This window comes from Chlorocebus sabaeus, chromosome 21 (genome assembly GCF_047675955.1).
Source record: "Chlorocebus sabaeus isolate Y175 chromosome 21, mChlSab1.0.hap1, whole genome shotgun sequence".
Taxonomy (NCBI): Eukaryota; Metazoa; Chordata; class Mammalia; order Primates; family Cercopithecidae; genus Chlorocebus; species Chlorocebus sabaeus.
The window spans coordinates 70145158-70165894 of NC_132924.1; the positions used below are offsets into that span (position 1 = coordinate 70145158).

General features: G+C 35.2%; 1 protein-coding gene across 3 annotated transcripts in view; it reads left to right on the forward strand.

Annotated features, from left to right (window-relative positions):
• PCLO (piccolo presynaptic cytomatrix protein) overlaps positions 1-20737 on the forward strand; it is a 408305-nt gene that overhangs the window by 361552 nt on the left and 26016 nt on the right. The window lies entirely within an intron of this gene.

Genomic DNA, 20737 nt, shown 5'->3' on the forward strand with positions numbered 1-20737 from the left:
TAACTTCAGCAAACATATAAAAAGAGTATCTATAAGCTTTATGATGACTAGCTTACTTTTCATTATAGTATGATAAAATCTAGTATCCCTGGCTAGGCGTGGTGACTCACTCCTGAAATCCTAGCACCTTGGGAAGCCGAGGTGGGCAGATCATGAGGTCAGGAGTTTGAGACCAACATGGCGAAATCCCATCCCTACTAAAAATACAAAAATTAGCCAGGTGTGGTAGCACTCACCTATAATCCCAGCTACTCAGGAGGCTGAGGCAGGAGAACTGCTTGAACCCAGGAGGCAGAGTTTGCAATGAGCCCAGATCTCGCCACTGCACTCCAGCCTGGGTGACAGAGGGAGATTCCATCTGAAAAAAATAAAAAAAAAATAAAATGAATCTAGTAGCCCTATTGTCCTTCATGTGTCATTCCAACCTCTCTCAATACATTTAACTATTCTAAGTAGTTTATTCTAAGTACTTTTCATGCACTGTCTCATTTGATTCTTACAATTACCTATGAGGTAACTAATAACATATATTGGCATTATATAAAAGGAAACTGAAGTGCACACATAGAACAAGGTCAGAACAAGTGAAAATGACACCACATGTCACACTATTAGCATGATTATGGGTGTGTTATCAGAAGAACATTACCTAGGGAAATAGAATCGAAAACAGGTTTTCAATTCTGGCCTTTATTAGATATGTGACCTCATTTCTCTATCTTCAGAAATCTCATCTGACAAATGCTGGGTCTAAGTGATACCTAGGTTTTCTCAGGGGCTTAAGTGAATGCCACATTTTTCTTGTTCTACTCAAATTGTAAAGTAATCTTTGGACTCCTTCAAAAGCTATGCTTCCTTTATCTCTTGCAATATACCTCAGGGTTCCACCCTCAATCTACCAATCTTTTTACCTACCCTATCTCTGTACACACTCATGAACTCTCTCTTATAAGTTGATTAGTCCCAAACCTGCAGCCCAAACTCCTGGAATTTAGACTCAGTATATGTCAGGCATTTGTGTCCAACCAGGAAATTATAAATGGCTCTGAATATTTGAAATAGAGAAAACAAATGACTAGCAATTGATTATATACTCATGTAAGAAGCTGAGAAACTAAGTGGGGTATAGTGAAGCAGCAGAAAAATAGCTATTGTTCCCATAAGCTAGAGGACAGTGAGAGCCAAAACTAGGACACGCCTGCTTTCTGGGAGTAAGAAACGTGAAAGAAATTCAGCCAGTGCCAGAAATATATCCTGAGACAGACAAGGATGGGGAGAAATATCCCGGTTCTCTCTTCCTCCCATTCTCCCATCTCTGCCAGTGCCTGATCAAATCCAATTGGCAGCCAGTTGACAGAGAGGTCTGGGAAACTATACAGCACAGCTACTCTGAGAAGAAAGCAAGGAAAAGACCGAAGAATGCATCCGAAAGCACATAAGTGTAGGGCCGGCACAATATTTTACATGGATGCATCAAACTACGTATGCCCTGCACTTAATTCACTCTCTTCCCCATTTTGCCTTCTTTTCCTTCTATGCTCTTAACACACACAGTTGACAGAATTTGCATATTTTATCATTGTTCTTTGATTTAAATTACCTATTTCTATTTTTGTCTCCTACATAAGGATGAACAACTCTCAGACCAGAGAAAGCACTTACTCCTCTTGTTATCCCAGCACTTAGCAGACAGCCTTGCCCGCAGAGTTGCTCAGGGAATGTCTATACAATTAGCATCTATTGATTTTCATATTACTCTAGAATTTACATATATAGAGAAGCAATTCATGCATACTTTTAGCTACTTAATTTTACCTTTCTTTAATCCTAAAGTTTATAAATAAAATTGTTTTAGTATAAATGTTAACAGCTGTCAATGAACAGAAATTGTTCATCCTAATACTGCTTTCTTCTTTCATATCAGTCCCACACAAAACATGCTTGTTTTACAAGAAGGAGCCAATCAGAGGCTACTTTATTTTTATTTAAACTTATGAGTCAATATGTTTCCCCTTTAACAAACTGACCCTGATCAACAGTTGATCTCAGATTAGTCATTGAGCAGAGGGGCGGGGGTTGAGGACAGGAACAAGATGGAATATGTAATATAATGTGAGTTATTTATAGTCAAGTGCCCTTTTGGTAGCAACTTTTTGGACAAGTTGTTTTTGACTGAGTTACTGTTAACATTTGACAATAATCAAATTTATAATCTACATAACCATATGAATTTGGCATGAATCACTGTAAGAGAAATATAAAAAACAGTTAATAATATGGAGAAGAAAACTGCAATAATAGTAGACTTTCAGAGCCAATTTTAAATTAGAATATATAAACAGAGTGAGGAGAAAATGATTAAGAATGTATTTGCTCTATGCAGATAGGAGGACACATCAATTTAAAGTGCAAGATTTTGTTTTGCCCACATAGAAATATGGAATCAACTTTGTGTTGTACTTGAGATATATATATAATCTGTGTTTGTTTTGAGTGATCCAAAGAATTGTCTTTACTTCCTTTTGTTGTCAGTGAACATAAACAGCCAATTTAGTGGGAGAACAAAAACAAACAAGAGTCAATTCAATTTTTTTAGACAAAATATATAGTTTTTTATTGTATTTTTCCTCCGTTCAATCCTTCACCAGGACATTAGAAAAACTGTGACTCTGTAGATAAGCACAGTTTTCTTGAAATTATAGATCCTTGAAATGTTCTACTTCATCTTGAGTACTTATATTATTCATTTAAGCACTTTGCTTTATGAACAACTTAGTCCACTCTAAGAAATACTCATCTGCAAAGATTTGCTTTAGGACAGCATACTTTAATTCAGAGTATATCATAGATTTTAAGTAATCGCTTTTAGACAGTTTGTTCACATACAATTTTTATTCTTGTTTTTGCTTTATAGGGTTCAGAATGTAAAAAGTAATGTTTTATGGGGTTGCAATTTCTGTTGAGAATGTTACTGAGTGTTTTTTAATGTTAAATAGCCATGTCCTTGTTCTTCTTATTAAGCAAGTCCATTTATTCTGCTTCTAATTTAAAAACAGTAACTTTCCACTTAGTCATTTTCTCTAACAATGTTTTTCCTTATTCATAGAAGTTGTTTATGAATTTTAATCCCAGCATGAGATTAGTTCAATGGGTCAGAATGTGAGCTCTATGAAGGGTTCTGGGATTCTGACTTAAGTTGTAGTATAAAACAGTAACACTTTTTCAGACTATCTCCACTAATCAGTCATGGAATTTCCACAATTGAGAGCATATGTAAAGTGAAAATAAGTGTTGTGTTTGGCATACAGTTAACATCCTTTAAGTTGTAGCTATTATTAAATTAGGAGTATATGTGAGACAGAGTCATTTTGGTCCCATCCAAAGAAATGATTATTATTCAGGATTGATAAAATGTTGTGCACTTGTTGACAATGAGAGCTATACAAGACCACTTTTCTTTAAGATTCAAATCAAACCCATTAGACTTTCAAATTGTGCAGATGAATGTTTTCCCAATTTACACTAAAAACATCTAATTACATCCTTTAAGCTAGTTGACCCTTCTATTAGTTAAGATGGATGTATTTAATACTGTTATTTTTTGCCAGTGAACATCCATGTAGTAGCTGCCTTGATCCATTAAGTCTCCTAAACCAGGTGTTCATCATATTTAAAAAGTATTACAATCACAACTTTCCATGAAGTTTAATTTTCTTGGCTGTATACCTTTCAATAACAAATAACCCTAATAAATCATTTGTTTTCTTAAGTATCTTTATAAAATTCAATTTAGTTTCAGTAAGAATGGAAATTCAGTTTCCAGAACAAATAAACCTCAAACATTCTAGAAATTTGCTAGGCTCTACTCTCAAAGAGAAAATATGAAACCATTATGGAAGATCCTCAATTAGAGTATAATAACAGCTATTATTATGGCATCCAATAATATTCACTCCACAAATACGGGACCTTGCTGTCTTATTTTTCCCAATACTTACGCTACCTTTCTTATATTTCCAAAGTTGATTAGTGCTATATATGAGTGTATCTATTATATGCAAAACACCATATTAAAACTTTGGATCCTACAGAGATCAATTCAATACATATGCTGATCTGAGGGAACATACTGTCCATCTAGTATGATTGGTTCTATTTCATCAGCAGCTAGGAAGCATGCTTGCTGAACCAGGTGTGTATAGCCAGTGTCCATTCAGAGAAGGGGCTTTAATAACCATGATGCAAAGAATAATTACAATAAAAATGTATAAACCAGAGGGAAAATTATGTGCTTTGGAATTTCAGCATTGAAAAGCGTGGCAGCATCTGTAGAAGTGATGGTGGGGAGCATGGTTTTGTGAAAGAGGTTACAAGTAGTGACTGCTTTGGAAGTCGAACAAGGTCTAGACATGTGGCAATGAATGAGGCCAAGCTCAGACTGAACAACACAGATGGAAGAAAAGATTGGGGGTGTATAGGAGAGAAGTTATTCAGTGAAGCTAGAGCAAAGGGTGCAAGGGGAAATCCTCCTCCTATTTGGGGATGATTTCCCTGGACCTTATCACCTTATCACATTTTCCTAAATTACGAGAATCTGAAATCCAGTGTCACTTATTTCTAGTCCTGGATTATTCACTGAGAATTTAAAATTAATGACATTTACTGCAAAATACCCTATTATTGAAATTTTTTTAAAAAATTTGTGTCTTAAATCTAAGTCAGATTCATCTCTGGAGGGTATTGATCAATCACTGGAAAGTTAAATGAATTAAATTTCTCGAAGTGATCTTGGGTATTTCTTAGTCTTAGCACACATCAAAGCATTGTCAATTGCTTGATGAAAGCCCAGAATATTTTAGACTTTCAGAGATTAATATCTGAAATAGTAGTTTTCAGGAATTTTTTAAATGTCTTCTTTACCTACAAGTCCCTGAAATGTTGCACTGGGAGTCGTTGCTCTGATTTACTTATGAGGGAGAGGCTTTTGAATCAAGATAAGAATACTAAAACTTAGCAAATAACACTGAATAAATATAAGCCAAGAATATTTTCTTAGTATAGATGTAGAAAATTAACAAAAGATGTATAAATATCACAAATATATAATGTTTATTTTGTTCTAAATACCTTCACATTGGCTGGTTCATTTGTCACAAGACAGTAGGAGATAATAGATATGGAATAATTGAAATAACAATTTCCACTTTATACCATCAAGGAAACAGAGACCTAGAGCAGTAAAACCATTCAAGCAGAGTTTTATAGCCAACTTATTAGAGTTAGAATCTACAGGTAGCTAATGTAACATCACCTGACTCTTATCATTGTACTTACCAACATTTTTATTTTGATATTGATTGTTACACAGCTATTTCATGAAAAAATATTTTAAATTTATAAGACTATCTTAAGTGGTTTGTAAAGGAAAACATCCAGCACTTAATGATTATAGCCAGCCAGCTAATAACACCATTTACCTTACAGATGCTATGTAGCTTGCCGAAATTAAAAATCTTGTTTTATCAGATACTGAAAATTTCTGTATTCAAAACAACATTAAATTAACACAAAATAGACAAACAGATAAATGGACAAATGGATAACTTAACCAGTCCATATATGGTTTTAAAGTAAATGATTATTATAAATTCCAATGGAACAGATATTTCATTCCATAGAAAAAGCTGGTTTGTTTATCAGATAGTTCTGCCATAATTTTCTTCAGTAAGAAAAGAAAATTAGACTTCTAGTCATTACTATATACCAAGTAATTTTAAGGTTAATTAAGGCGATGAAATTTAAAAATGAAATAATAAAAATGTTTGAAGGAAATCCAAATAAGATTTGAACAGGCTTAGTGGAATATGAGGGGCAATTTCCTAAGAAGATAAGAAGTCATAAGCCATCAAAGAAATAATAGACATTTTTGTTTACAAATAATAATAACACTTATATAGTAAAAGAAACCAAAAATAAAAGCAATGCCCAAATGATAAATAAGACTAAAATATTGTAACTTGTATGATCACTAAATGATCACTATACTAAATAAAGATCTCCCACATTTTGCTCAAAAAAGGACAAACAAGAACAAATATGGTCAAAAATTATAAACTGGAGAGCCAGGCACAGTAGCTTATGTCTCTAGTCCCAGTACTTTGTGAGACCAAGGAGAACCGATTGCTTCAGTCAGGAGTTCAAGACCAACCTGGACAACTTGGTGTAAACCCTGTCTCTACAAAACATAGGAAAATTAGCTGGGCGTGGTAGTGCATGCCTGTGGTTCCAGCTGCTAGGGAGGCTGAGATAGGGGGATTGCTTGAGCCCAGGAGGCAGAGGGTGTGGTGAGCTGAGGTTGTGCCACTGTACTCTAGCCTGGGTGACAAAGCAAGACTCTGTCTCAAAAAAAAAAAAAAAAATTATGAACTGGCATGTCAATGACAATAGCTTTTCACTGAAGAGAAATTAGCAATAACAACAATAACAAAAAACTTATAAATGTTGAAAACAATTAAGTGACTAACCTATCAGGCTCAAATTCTAACTAGCAGTAATTCCACAGAAAAGAGAGAGATGAAAAGAAACGTTATTCAAACTACAACACATTTCTTTAAACTGAAGAAAACAAATCTCCACAATAGAAAGACAAGAAATAAAGAGACTTGCAGCATGAGACAGCATCATAATAATTCAGAAAACAAGAAATGTAGAGCAGATGCTAAATATTTCTCCAGGTAATTAATTAATGTACATTAACCAGAAAGAAGAAAAGATAAGAATTCAAACAATATTTCAGCAGCAATAATAGAGGCTTAAAAGGAAAAGGATAATAATTAATGCCTTTGAAATTTCAAATGGAAGGGATTGTAAACTAAAAATCTATACACAAACTATCTATCAAATGTAAGAGTAAAATGAAATGATTTTTGAGAAGGCTAAGAAAAAAACTTTTACTTTCCATGCTACCTATCTCAGGAAGCTCCTTGAAGATATGCTCCACCAAAATAGCGAATTAACCACATGCAAGCATACCCTGACCCCACACATGATACTTTGTGAATCAAGAGACACAAAGAATAGAGGACTTCCATGATGAGAAAAGGAGAATCTAAAGACAACAGCCATGCAGCAGAAATAAAGAACACCTGAGAAAATCCGATCAGATATAGAGATACGGAGATCAAATATCAAATATGAAGAGCTCATTAGCAGTTACTAAAATTCTGAATTTGATTCCAATGTATGTTGGGGTTTTGGAGATTTCTAGTAGCCCAATAAAAAAATATTGGCCCTCCACAGAAACTAGTGAAGTTTAGAAATTCATTCAATACTTCCAGGATCCTGAAAACCCAATTTCGAATGGCGTTTGTCTCCAGGGAGGTGAACAGGTATACACTGTGACCAAGCACTAGCAGAAGAGCCAGCCTGTGGTTTTGTTTTCTCAACATATGGGGGCAGCTGCTGCAGAGTGCCCATCGACTTGGCTGGAACTTAAAACCAGAGCTGATACTACTTTGCATCTTCACCTGAGCATCGGCCATACACATAGATACTACCTTAAAAAAAACTCAGGCAGGAAGGTCAAAGCCAGGGATCATTATAGATAGTGCTGGCATAGAATGTGAATCTTCCTTGTCTTTGACATCTCCACTACAACACGAATTTCAAAAACAAAAATATATGGAGAGTTCTAGGCTGCACATGGGTAGTGAATGGAGTGCTCACGCAGGAGAGAAGAGAATTGACAAAAGTCATGATGTGTCTGGCCAAGTGAAAAACAGTATTGAAAGAGGTGCTCTTGGAAGTGTTGAGAACATTTAGAGATAGATACATGGAAAGCTGAGCAAATTGTAAAACAAAACAATTAATAACTTAAGGAAAAAAATAAAATTAAGTAAAGCCATATAAGAACCAAATTTTCTCAAAAATGAATATTAAAGAGGCAAGTTAATATAAATTGCAAATATTAGTTTAACCAAGATTGTAACATATGACAGGAATGAGAAAAGCTAAATCTTCATCTACCAAAATTTAAAAAGCCAATATATTATAAAGGCAATACAAAATTATTTTAAGAAATATGAATGTAAAGAATCCAAGAAACAGATTTTTAAAAAAAAATTGGCAGTGGGTTTCTCTTAGCAATTTGACTATGAGTTCGGTAAAATAAATGATTGAGATATGTGAAATTTCAGATTTTATTTTTTAAAGAAAGAAGTCAAAAACATAAAATTGTGGTGGTCTGCGGTGGCTCACACCTGTAATCCCAGCACTTTGGGAGGCTGAAGTGGGCAGACTGTGCGAGTCCAGGAGTTCAAGACCAGTCTAGGCAACATGGCAAAACCCCATCTCTAACAAAATAATACAAAAATTAGCTGGGTGTGGTGGCACATGCCTGTGGTCCTAGCTACTTGGGATGCTGAGGAGGGAAGATTGCTTGGGTTCAGGAGGCAGAGGTCACAGTGAGCCGAGATCATGCCACTGCACTCCAGCCTGGATGATAGAGTAAGACCTTGTCAGAAAAAAAAAAAAAAAAAAAAAAGCCATAAAATTATTCAACCTTTTGTTATATGAAGAAATAAAAAACAAGCAATAGGAATCAAACTGCATAATAATAAGAAAAAATGGTATTATTTGAAGTAAATAATTTTCTACCATTCCCCTAAATTATTATGAATATCCATTCTCTTAAAACTGTTCAGTAGTAGGTATTACAATTAAGTACTCTTTTTATCTGACACACTCATTAAACACCTCCTGATAGCACCATTGTTGAATTGAGAAAGTTTTTTTGACTTTTAACAAACCTGACTTTGATGTTGTAAAATACAAAATCTCTGGGGGGAAAAAAGTCTATGAAATTCAAACATTTTAACTTTTAGATTATTTTTCCAGTTCACTGAAAGTTTAAAAATAAATTTATAAATGTTCAGGAAGAAAAAAATTAGAAGTTTTAAAAATGACAAAATTTATTGAAGATAATTCACTTTCCCACCTTTTAGTTTATTACTTTCTCTAATGAAAAATTTTTAAAATTTATTATTTCTAGAAAATGCTGGAAGTTTATATAATTTTCTGTATAAGAAAATATTTTATAAGTGAGTAAAACTGGAAAAAGAAAAGATCAGCACATTTCAGAAAAGAAGCCCTTGGTCAACCAAGTATTACTTTCCCTTAAGGAACCAGTTTTACAGATAAGAAAGTAGTATGAGCACGAGATAATAGACTCTGGAGAAAGTACAGCACTGCTTGTTTATTAAATGTTGACTGCTAGTCTCTAAAATAATCAATATATTTTATTATTTGTTTTGTACCACTAAAAACTGTGGAGGTGGATTATTCTGTTTAAATCTTTTACTTTGAAAAAAGAATTGCTATCTACTCAAGTCATGTTTTGTCCTGCACTAAGCAGATGCAATTTTAGGCTGTTATCATCCAACGTGAATGCTCACTCATCCAAGAAATAGCACACCATTGTGATTTATCTAATTTACATTGCACTCTGGAGCCCAGACAACTGTTGTTGGTGTTATGTAATGCTAAGTAGCAGTAGCAGGGCTTTACCTTACACATTGTATTATAATATTGTCATATTGAATGATTATATATATATATTCATTCTAAATGATGATTCATCTTTTTCAAAAAAAATCTACACATACCCCTTAATAACAATAACAACAAAAACAACACAACTTTCATTTATTTGCCAAGCATTCGGCTAGGACCTTTAGAAAATCTGGTGGACCCAAATCTCACAAGAATACTTTATAATAAGGTATTACTGTATTTATGCTATTCCTTGTGTCTGGCTCAGGGACTTGCACAAAATGCCCACTTGATAAATATTTTTGAATCAAGTAATAAAAACTCAGAGAAACCAAAGGCTAAACCAACCTTAATAACATAGTTGTGAAACTGAAATAAATGCTTACACAAAAACATCAAGAGAGTCTGTTAAAACATTAGATTCTTTTCATATGCCAGCCACACCTAAGACACCTTGAAAAGTCATGTTAATCCTGTATGTTGTTGTACAGGTTTTAAGGAGTCCACCACGCTAAAACTGAACTCAGAGAGATTATTACTTCAATTAAAAACTACATAATTTACTTAAAAGTATAGTAACTCTGAATTTACATTGTCTGTGCTTCTCTTTTCACAAGTGTAGCTGTATCTACAGAAGATTATTAATGCAGCGTCTCTACCAAAAAAAAACCAGTCTAGTAGGACAGACAAACATGTTCATGAACAATTGGCATAGAGTTCTGACAGATGTGAATGTATATTGAATATTAAGGTACCCTGCTTTAGGACGGATAAGGAAAGCCTTCCTGGCAGAAATTTTTTTTAAAATAGTTCTTGAAATAAAAGGAATATGTATTCATAGTTGGAGGAAGGCTGGCAAGGGTTCTAATATGGGGAAACATCATTGTCAAAGCCTTTGCAATAGGAGAAAATATGTGATATTGGTGAACTTGTGGACACTTCTGCCTGACTGTAGCATAGTTCTGTGCTGGAGGCAGTAGTGGAAGATAGGATTTGAGAGTAGTCACAGTTCAGATAAATTATGAAATATCTGAAGCTGTCAGGAGGAACTTAGACTCCACACTGTAGATAGGCAGTTGGAAGATACAGATTGATTTTAAGAAGGAAAATTACACAGATTTGGGGCTGTGAAGGATGGGTTAGGGAGGATCATATCTGAAGTTGGAGGGCTCGTTTGGAGGCAATTCAACAGATAAGGACTGGAATGCAAGCAGGGGCAGAGGTATGAGATGCAGGACAGACAGCTCTGAGAGTGATCTGGGAAGACAAATGAGGTTCTTTGTTCTAAAAAGGATTCAGAATCAAAATGCAAATCAAACAGCTTCGGGCACCAGCATCATAAAGATGAAATGATGTGATAATGCTCATCATGTAAAATGATCACTAAACACAAATATGATTTAGAAAGATTAAGAGAAAAAATATGTTAACAGCAGAAGGCAATGTAAAAACTGATTTTAAAAGTCAGTGAAACTGTTGGAACATGATGAAAAGCAACCCTTCACAGGATTTTTAAGAAAGAAATTGACTATGCTTTATAAGACAATACAGTACTTTAAAGATGAGTTAAAAGAGCAATTTGAAGTTTGAATTAGGTACAACGTTTGCATTTTGCTCTCTTTTTTTGAGACAGAATCTCACTCTATTGCCCACGCTGGAGCGCAGTGGTGCAATCTTGGCTCACTGCAACCTCTGCCTTCCAGTTTCAAGTGATTCTCCTGCCTCAGCCTCCCGAGTAGCTGGGATTACAGGTGCCTGCCACCATGCCCAGCTAATTTTTGTATTTTTAGTAGAGATGGGGTTTCACCATGTTAGCCAGGCTGGTCTCCAACTCCTGACTCAGGTGATCCACCCGCCTCCGTCTCCCAAAGTGCTGGGATTACAGGCATGAGCCACTGCGCCCGGCTTTCTTAGCTTTGTATAGATAATGACATTGACCTGTTGTTTCAAATATGGAAGAATCTAATTCAATTAAGTTCTTCTAATTGATCCTTCTTCGATTTAAGAATCTAATTGAATCAATCTAATTGATTCAACTATTTTTCACAGTTATGTGCGAGCTTATCTGAGTAAAATTAATATGAGCTGTTGCTCATTGATTTATGTGTGTTTTAGAGCTCTGAATATTATGTATTTTCAGAATGTGGTTTTCTTGTGACTTTAGGGTTTTGACTTTAGGACCATGGATTAATAGTCTCAGATTGAGATTTGTCTAGCATTTCATGAGATATTTTAAACTTTTATATAACTAATCATTTTTTGTTCATAGTTTCCTTAATATTTAAATATATTTTAAATAAAATATTCTACTAAAATCCTCCTGAAAATAATTGTGGTACAGATTAAAAGAACAGAATGAGATAGAATGATTGAGTTATTTTAAAACCTGCTTTTAAAAGTTGTCTTAATTAATGAGTCACTATTTATTTTGCAGAAATATTATGTAGAATCAGTATAGGTTGAATTGTTATAATGGCAAACATGATAATATGGAGATGTGTTATGGAAATACACAATTTTACGTTACTTAAAGAATTTTTTCAATTACATTCTTCCATATTCTGATTAGTTTGTGAGTGTGTGTGGAGCACTCTCAGTAAAGGCAGAAAATCACTGGCAGACAAGTCTTAGAAGAAGGATTTGACATTTTTAATTAAAACATTTAGGGCATATCCTGAAAACAGTAGAAGAATTAGTTTAATACTTTGTATTTTATGCATCTATGGTATTATACAAAGAGATCAGAAATTCAGAATGCTGCCATAGGTATGAAAAATTACAGAAATTACAATTCTATTTTTGGGAAGACTTAAATGAAATTACAATTTCATCACAAGAAATTACAATTCTATTTTTGGGAAGACTTAAATGTTGCTATACGTATTTCAAAAAGTTTGCTGAGAACATTAAGGAATTTCTTGAACCAGAAGAAATGTAACTGATCAAAATACTACATCTTCTAGAGTAAGGCAGCTAACTGAGTTATTATTTTGCTTTTTAAAAAATATTTCTTTCATTCATTAATGTGACATTAAATCAGAGAAATACACTTATTAGTTGAAGCCATCTTTTAGTGCTGAAGTGCCTGAGTCCATTTCACATTCTATGGTTCTATGTTTAGCTAAGCAGAGGCATGCTCTCTTTGACTTCTATTTTAATTGGTGGAAAAGGTAGTTTATAATGATTTCAGTTACTGCAAGAGGCCAAATGAACAGGAACTATTTCTCAACAATTTATTTTCAAGACAGCTTTTTCTTCAAGTGTTTATTACTTTTGATAGTCCGATAGTTTGAATTCATTTCCTTTTAATTAATGATGACTTGGCTGGGTCAAAATGTAGGTCAAATTTTGCAATTTAGTTTGATGTTGAGACTGCTGTGTTATTCCTCAGTCAATTTACAGGTTTTTTTATAGTCAGACATGAGTTTATCTGAGTAAAATTAATATGAGCTGTTGTTCATTGGTTTATGGGTGTTTTAGAGCTCTGAATATGATCTACTTTCAGAATGTCATTTTCTTGTGACTTTAGGAACATGGATTAGCAGTCTCAGATTGAGATTTGTCTAGCATGTCATGTGATATTTTAAACTTTTATAAAAATTAAAGTTAATCATTTTCTTGTTCATAGTTTTCTTAGTAAAGCATTTAAATATATTTTAAATAAAATATTCTACTAAAATGCTCCTGGAAATAATTGTGGTACAGGTTAAAACAATAGAATGAGATGAAATTATTGAGTTCTTTAAAACCCTGCTTTTATAAGTTTCTCGTCTTCTCAAAAGAAGATATTTATGCAGCCAACAAACATGTGAAGACAAGCTCATCATCACTGGCCTTTAGAGAAATGCAAATCAAAACCACAATGAGATACCATCTCACGCCAGTTACAATGGCAATCATTAAAAAGTCAGGAAACAACAGATGCTGGAAAGCATATGGAGAAATAGGAACACTTTTACACTGTTGGTGGGAGTGTAAATTCGTTCAACCATTGTGGAAGACAGTGTGGCGATTCCTCAAGGATCTAGAACTAGAAACACCATTTGACCCAGCCATCCCATTACTGGGTATATACCCAAAGGATTGTAAATCATTCTACTATAAAGATACATGCACACGTATGTTTATTGCAGCACTGTTCACAATACAAAGACTTGGAACCAACCCAAATGCCCATCAATGATAGACTGGATAAAGAAAATGTGGCACATATACACCATGGAATACTATGCAGCCATTAAAAAGGATGAGTTCATGTCCTTTACCGGGACATGGATGAAACTGGAAACCATGATTCTCAGCAAACTAACACAAGAACGGAAAACCAAACACCATATGTTCTCAATCATAAGTGGGAGATGAACAATGGAACACATGGACACAGGACGGGGAACATCACACACTGGGGCCTGCTAGGGGATGGGGAGCTAGGGGAGGGATAGCATTAGGAGAAACACCTAATGTAGACGACAGGTTGATGGGTGCAGCAAACCACCATGGCACGTGTATACCAATAATAAACCAGCACGTTCTGCACATGCACCTCAGAACTTAAAGTATCAAAACAAAAAGTTGTATCTTTATTAATTAATGAGTCACTAATTATTCATTTTGCAAAATATGATCTAGAATCAATCTAGGTTGAATTGTTATAATGGCAAACATGATAACATGGAGATATGTTATGGAAATATACAATTTTATGTTACTTAAACATAATTGTTTAAGGATAATTTGTTAATGATTTAAACATAAATTTTTAAGAAGACTTAAAACTCTAAATATGCAAATTTATTGGTATAGAAAAATATATCAGATTTTAGTTTTGTTTGTTTTGCTAAAGGATAGAAGAAAATATTATGGCTCTTAACCTGTAAATTTCTTCTCCTCCTGCATTTTATATCTCAGGTTTGGTTTCAGTTACATTATTCTTCTAATCACTGTCTCATTTCCACAGTTAAGCAATTGCCAAATACTTGCAGATTTTACCTCTTCAGTATTTCTTAAATCTCTTTCCTTTTTTTCATTCTAACTACTGCCTAAGTTTAGGTTTCCATCACATCTCACCAAAAGAAATGTCTAGTGTCCACATTGATCTCCTAATCTACCTTTGAAGTTTTTGAAGATGAATTATGATCATCTTCACATCTCTTTTACAGCACCTGTCTAATCTGATTTTGTCACTCTCTAGCATAAAATGTTTCTATGGACCCCAACAACCATATAACTCTAGTTAGGTTTTAACACAACCAGCCCCTCTTTCTACTTCTCCACTTTATCTCCTGACATGTCCTTTCTCCCACTTTACATCTGGTTGTATCAAAATTGTGTGGAGTCTTCCACACAGGCTCTGCAGTTTCTCTTGTTATATTTGCTCCTGCTGTTCTCTTTGCTTAATGTGATCACCCCTTCCCAAAATGCTTGATCCTGGAAAACACCTGTTCATCCTTTGAGAACCACCCCTCAGTTTACCTTTTTCAAGAACCTATCTTTGGGCACTCTCCAGCTGGCTCTGTTAAGGAAGTTTTCTCTTGCTCCTGTCAGTGCCTCCACCATTGCACCCATGACGCTGTAATTGTAATGATCTTTTTAAGTTCTATCTCTTTTGCAAAACTATGAGCTGAAATGAGTGAGAGATTGGAAGACAGTGGGCTATAGAAATATATGGAATAATTTCTTAGCTTATAACTTTGAAAGCTTTATTTCTTCCAGTACAGGGGTCCCCAACCCTAGGACCACAGACCTGTATCGGTCTGTGGCCTGTTAGGAACCAGGCCAGATCAGCAGTGGCATTAGATTCTCTTAGGAATGTGAATACTATTGTGAACTGCGTGTGTGAGGGATCTAGGTTGAGTGCTCCTTATGAGAATCTAATGCCTGATGATCTGAGATGAAACAGTTTCATCCTGAAACCATCCCCTATAACCCTCAATCCATGGGATAATGGTCTGCCACAAAACCAGTCTCTAGTGCCAAAAAGGTTGAGGACCACTGTCCTGGGATAATAAAGAATAATTGTTTTGTGATGCTAAAGAAAAAAAATGAAATATAAAATAATACCAAAGAAACTTAAATTATTTGGTAAGTACACATTTACAAAGGAATTAGTAAAGAAATGCTTCCCCATCTCTACTGAAAATATAAAAAATTAGCCGGGCATGGTGGCAGGCGCCTGTAGTCCCAGGTACTCGGGAGGCTGAGGCAGGAGAATGGCGTGAACCTGGGAGGCGGAGCTTGCAATGAGCTAAGATAGTGCCACTGCACTCCAGCCTGGGTGACAGAGTGAGACTCCGTCAAAAAAAAAAAAAAAAGAAAGAAAGAAAGAAATGCTTTCCATTTTTTGTGGTTGTAAAAGTCTGGAGGCAATATATTTATTTCTCTATAACTAGAGGAACAGATACATAAAATATATTATAGGCAGGTAATGGAATACCATGCAACTGTCAGAAAAAAAAATTATCTAGATCTACACATAATAAAATCAATAGATTTCAAAAACATAGATTTGAGTGAGAAATAAATTAGTAAAAATAATGAGATTCATAGCATGATATTATTTTAGTTCAGAATAAAAAGAAAGCCAAACTAGATATTTTCACAGATATATCTTTTTGTAAACATTCATGTAAACAAATACATAGAAGTTGGATTGAAAAGAAATACACTAAATACTCAAGATTGGTTGCCTTTGGTTGGGAGCGTAATGAGGATGATAAAGTTAGTAAGATGCAAGGGAAAAATATAAACTAAATAAAGTACCAAACAAATACAGGTTCTTGCAGAGACAGATGTTAATTGGGTGGTTGTGTGCTGTGAATTGATGAATACGGGCAATTCAATTCTGGGCATCTGCAATTAAAAAAAAAAAAAAACACTAAGTTGGAAATAATGTTATCTGGAAAGGCTTCACAAGAAGATGACATTTGGGTAATCGCTGAAGAAAATGAGGGAGAGAGCTGTATGAATCCTACAAATAACGTTCCCAGCTGACCAGCAGAAGTGTGCCCAGCACCTTCAGGAAAAGTATGACCCAGGTGAAGTGAGCAGTGGAGAGAATGGTAGGTGGTGAGGTCAGGGAGAGAATAGAAGCCTTGTTGAACACTTCAAGAACTCTCACTTACAACGGGGTGTGGGACAGTGTTGGAGGGTTTTGAGCTGAGGAATGAAACAGTCTGGCTCAAGTTTTAAAAGAATGATTCTAACTACTCTTTTGAGAATATTCTGAAGGGAAAAAAGGGTCAAAGAAGAAAGACCTCCAAATATTTGTTGCAATTATTCAGGAAAGAAATGATGATGTCTTGTATCAGGTTTATCATTTAACATAGTGAGAAGGGCTAAGAATTTGCCTTTGCTTACAGATTCATGTATGTATGTCTATAATACATACATGTAATACATATAGATATACACATATAATTATATATAATTAAAATAACAAGGTAATTATAATAATCAAGTTAATAATGATTACTTCAGGGGTGAGAGAGAGGGAAGCAATTGGGAATGGCTTACCCTATTGGCTTCATCTGAATTTGTTTGATTTCTTAAGCTGACCAGCCATTGCATGAGTTCTTATGATATATTCTTTATGTTCTGTTATAACTAAATTATTTTTAATTAATTTAAAAACAATATTGAATAATTTTAACATTTTTCATTAAATCTAGGGTGCAATTTATGTTTGTTTGTTTGGTTGGTTTTGAGACAGAGTCTCACTCTGTTGCCCAGGCTGGAGTGCAGTGGCACGATCTCAGCTCACTGCAAGCTCCATTTCCTGGGTTCACGCCATTCTCCTGTCTTGGCCTCCCGAGTAGCTGGGACTACAGGAGCCCACCACCACGCCCGGCTAATTTTATTTATTTTATTTTATTTTATTTTATTTTATTTTATTTTGTATTTTTAGTAAAGATGACGGGGTTTCACCGCGTTAGCCAGGATGGTCTCAATCTCCTGACCTCGTGAACCGCCCACCTCGGCCTCCCAAAGCACTGGGATTACAGCCGTGAGCCACCGCACCCAGCCCTGTAGGGTGCAATTTTTTAAAGTCATATTTCTTCAACTCTAAGATAAGGCAATATTTTTCGTTGGTAAGAGACAGAAAACTACACAAACAAATGCAAAACCAAAGAATGTTTACAGGTGACCATACTAAGAAATTCACATGTAGATATTATAGTTTCAGGAAATACCAGCCTAAGCCTGTTTAGTTCTCACATCTTTTCTCAGCTTTTCTCTGAAAGTTGGCCTTTTCTCAGGCTGTTTTATGAGGCAAGGGATGAAGTTGCTGGCTGCTTTGAGGCCCAGTTTTACACTCTTGACTCAAAGGAGAAAATATGTCTAGCATCCTCAGTGAAGCACTCTGAGTTTTCCTATGTGGGTCAGATACACCTATCTGGAACAATCATCGTGACAAAGAAAATTGAGTATGGTAGTTTCCAGCTTAAGAGAACCATATGCATTTGGGAGTAGATATTCTCAAGATAGTGGTGAAAGAGGAGAAAAGATACTAGACAGATAAAATAAGAGATTGTGTTAGGGTATCTCTGTATGTACTTACATATAAGACACTTTCAAATATATTTATATTATGGAAACTTTAGAAGAGTTTTGCTTGAAATGAAAAACATAACAGTGAACTATGGTAAATTTCTGAAATGGATTTTGATATTCTATACTATTTTATATTAACGTAAAAAAGTTTCAAAGCTCATTTAGAATTTATACATAATTCATTTAGTATATCATTTTTATATGTGACATGAAAACTATTTCCAGAAATACAGCATTCTACTCTCTTCTCTTTCAACTTCTTCTGGCTAAGCATATATTGCCAGAGTAGATTTACAATATTGGATGCAGTGTAAAATCAGTCCTCCTAAACAGACATAGCCAGTCCCTGTGATTTAAGTAAAATAAATGAAGATAATGAAATAAATTATTAGTAGTTTGCATGCTGTAACTGAGCATTTATATATAGAAGATATTTTCTGGAAAAGAAAGGGAATGTTATTTCAAGAAAACTCTCCTCAAGTCATGTTTTTCCACAATTCTCACACCACAAGCAACAGAGAAGGTTTCTGTGACCAAATGTCAGAGGTTAGGGGGGTGTTTTCCCCACACACCGAATTACAGATACCAGCTGGGTGGCCTCCAATTTAATTCCAATACTGTCTACCTGGAGCTAATGTCAGATCCCACAGGTAGACGGCTCAGTCCCCAAGTCTGCATCCCAGTACATATACAAGTCACAAGTCTGGGCCTTAGAAACTTCCGACCGACTGGCTTCAAGTTAGGGTTCCTGTGGTCTCCTTTGTGGGTATGATTAATTTGCTGAAACAATTCACAGAACTCAAGGAAACGTTACGTTTACAGGTTTACTATAAAGGACACAGATGAAGAGATGTGCAGGGTAAAGTATGGGAGAAGGGGCGAGAAGCGTCCATGCCCACCCTGGGCATGCCACCCTCCAGGAACTTCCATGTGTTCAGCTCTCCAGAAGCTCCTCAATCCTCTTGGGGTTTTATGGAAGCTTCATGATGTCAGCATTTCTTCCCACAGAGTACAGGGTGGGACTTCCCTGGGGAGGGTCTTAAGACCCACATCAGAAAGGTGGGAGTAGAGTTCCGCCTTGAGGCAGCTGAAAGGATGGCAGGAGAGAGACTCTGTTTCCTGAGGCCTGCCCCTGAGGCCTTACACACCCAACATTATAACAAAAGACTGGAAGAAGGGCTGTGGGAGTTACAAACCAGGAACCCTGGATGAAAACCGATATATATCATAACAACACAAATGTAATTACATGCATTAGTGGAAATGGCAGTTACTCACTGAGAACACATGGACACAGACAGGGGAACAACACACATCAGGGCCTGTTGGGGGTTGGGGGTGAAGGGAGGAAACTTCAGGGATGGGTAAATAGGTGCAGCAAACCACCATGGCACACGTGTACCTGTGGGACAAACCCACACGTTCTGCACATGTATCCTGTTTTGGTTTTTTTGGGAGACGGGGGTTGTTGGTTATTTTTAGAAGAAATAAACAAACAAACAAGAAATGGCAGTTTCTTTAAGTTGTAAACCATAATATAATAAAGATATTTAATTAAATTTATATTAAACATTGTCAGGAGCATGATCTTTACCTTACCTGAAATGAAGAATTTTTATAAATTAATTCGGGTAAATGAAAATTTTTAAAAATCTATTGATTTATTTATTAATTTATTTCTTTTCACTGCTTATTTATTTATTTTATTTGTTGAATATTTATTAATGTTTTGATTATTTAAAAATAGTTTGCTCTTCTTCTTTCTCAGAAAACTCATACAAATCCACTATGAAGAACTATTTTTATTTGAGTCTGTTCCCAAGAATTAAATTATATGAGCTAAAGTTATAGGCCAATCCCTGCAGCATCAAATGGTGTACTCTCAACATACAATAGCCAATCTGAATATTATGATTCACCCATGTTACTTTTACAATTTCAAGCTTCTTTATTTATGTATTTTGAGACTGTCTCAAAAAAAATAAATTTTTGTAACAGATACTATCTTTACCATTTGAGGAAATGTCAGACATATGTGGGCTTAGAAGAATTCTAATATTGTTAGTAACCACTTATTTGTAGTATCACTATGTAAACTGAGTATAAGAACAAATAAGCCACTCGGGAGGCTGAGGCAGGAGAATGGCGTGAACCCGGGAGGTGGAGCTTGCATTGAGCGGAGATCGCGCCACTGCACTCCAGCCTGGGCGACAGAGCAAGACTCCATCTCAAAAACCAAACAAACAAACAAACAAACACACACACAAAATATAAGAGGCTTATTTTGCTGTTCAAGCACTTGGGGAGATGACAGGTATTTTTTATTAAGAAGGCATCTTGGAGAGAGTGGTGGTTAACTTCAATCAATCCAGAAGACTGAAAATTCGTAGAAGGTTTTCAAAGGAAATGGGGAACCGTAGCAATTAGTCCACAGAACCAACGTTCTATTAGTTGATTTAAGGTAGATTACTAAATTCTCTACTTAATAATTTCAACTTTAATGGCAATTGTATTTTGTATTTATCAAGAACAGTAATAATATTGAATGTCTCATTTAATAAGAGGCCTGAAACCAGTACTGCCCATAGATGGACAAGTAGGATGTAAACAGCCAATTTCAAGAGGCACTATTCACATA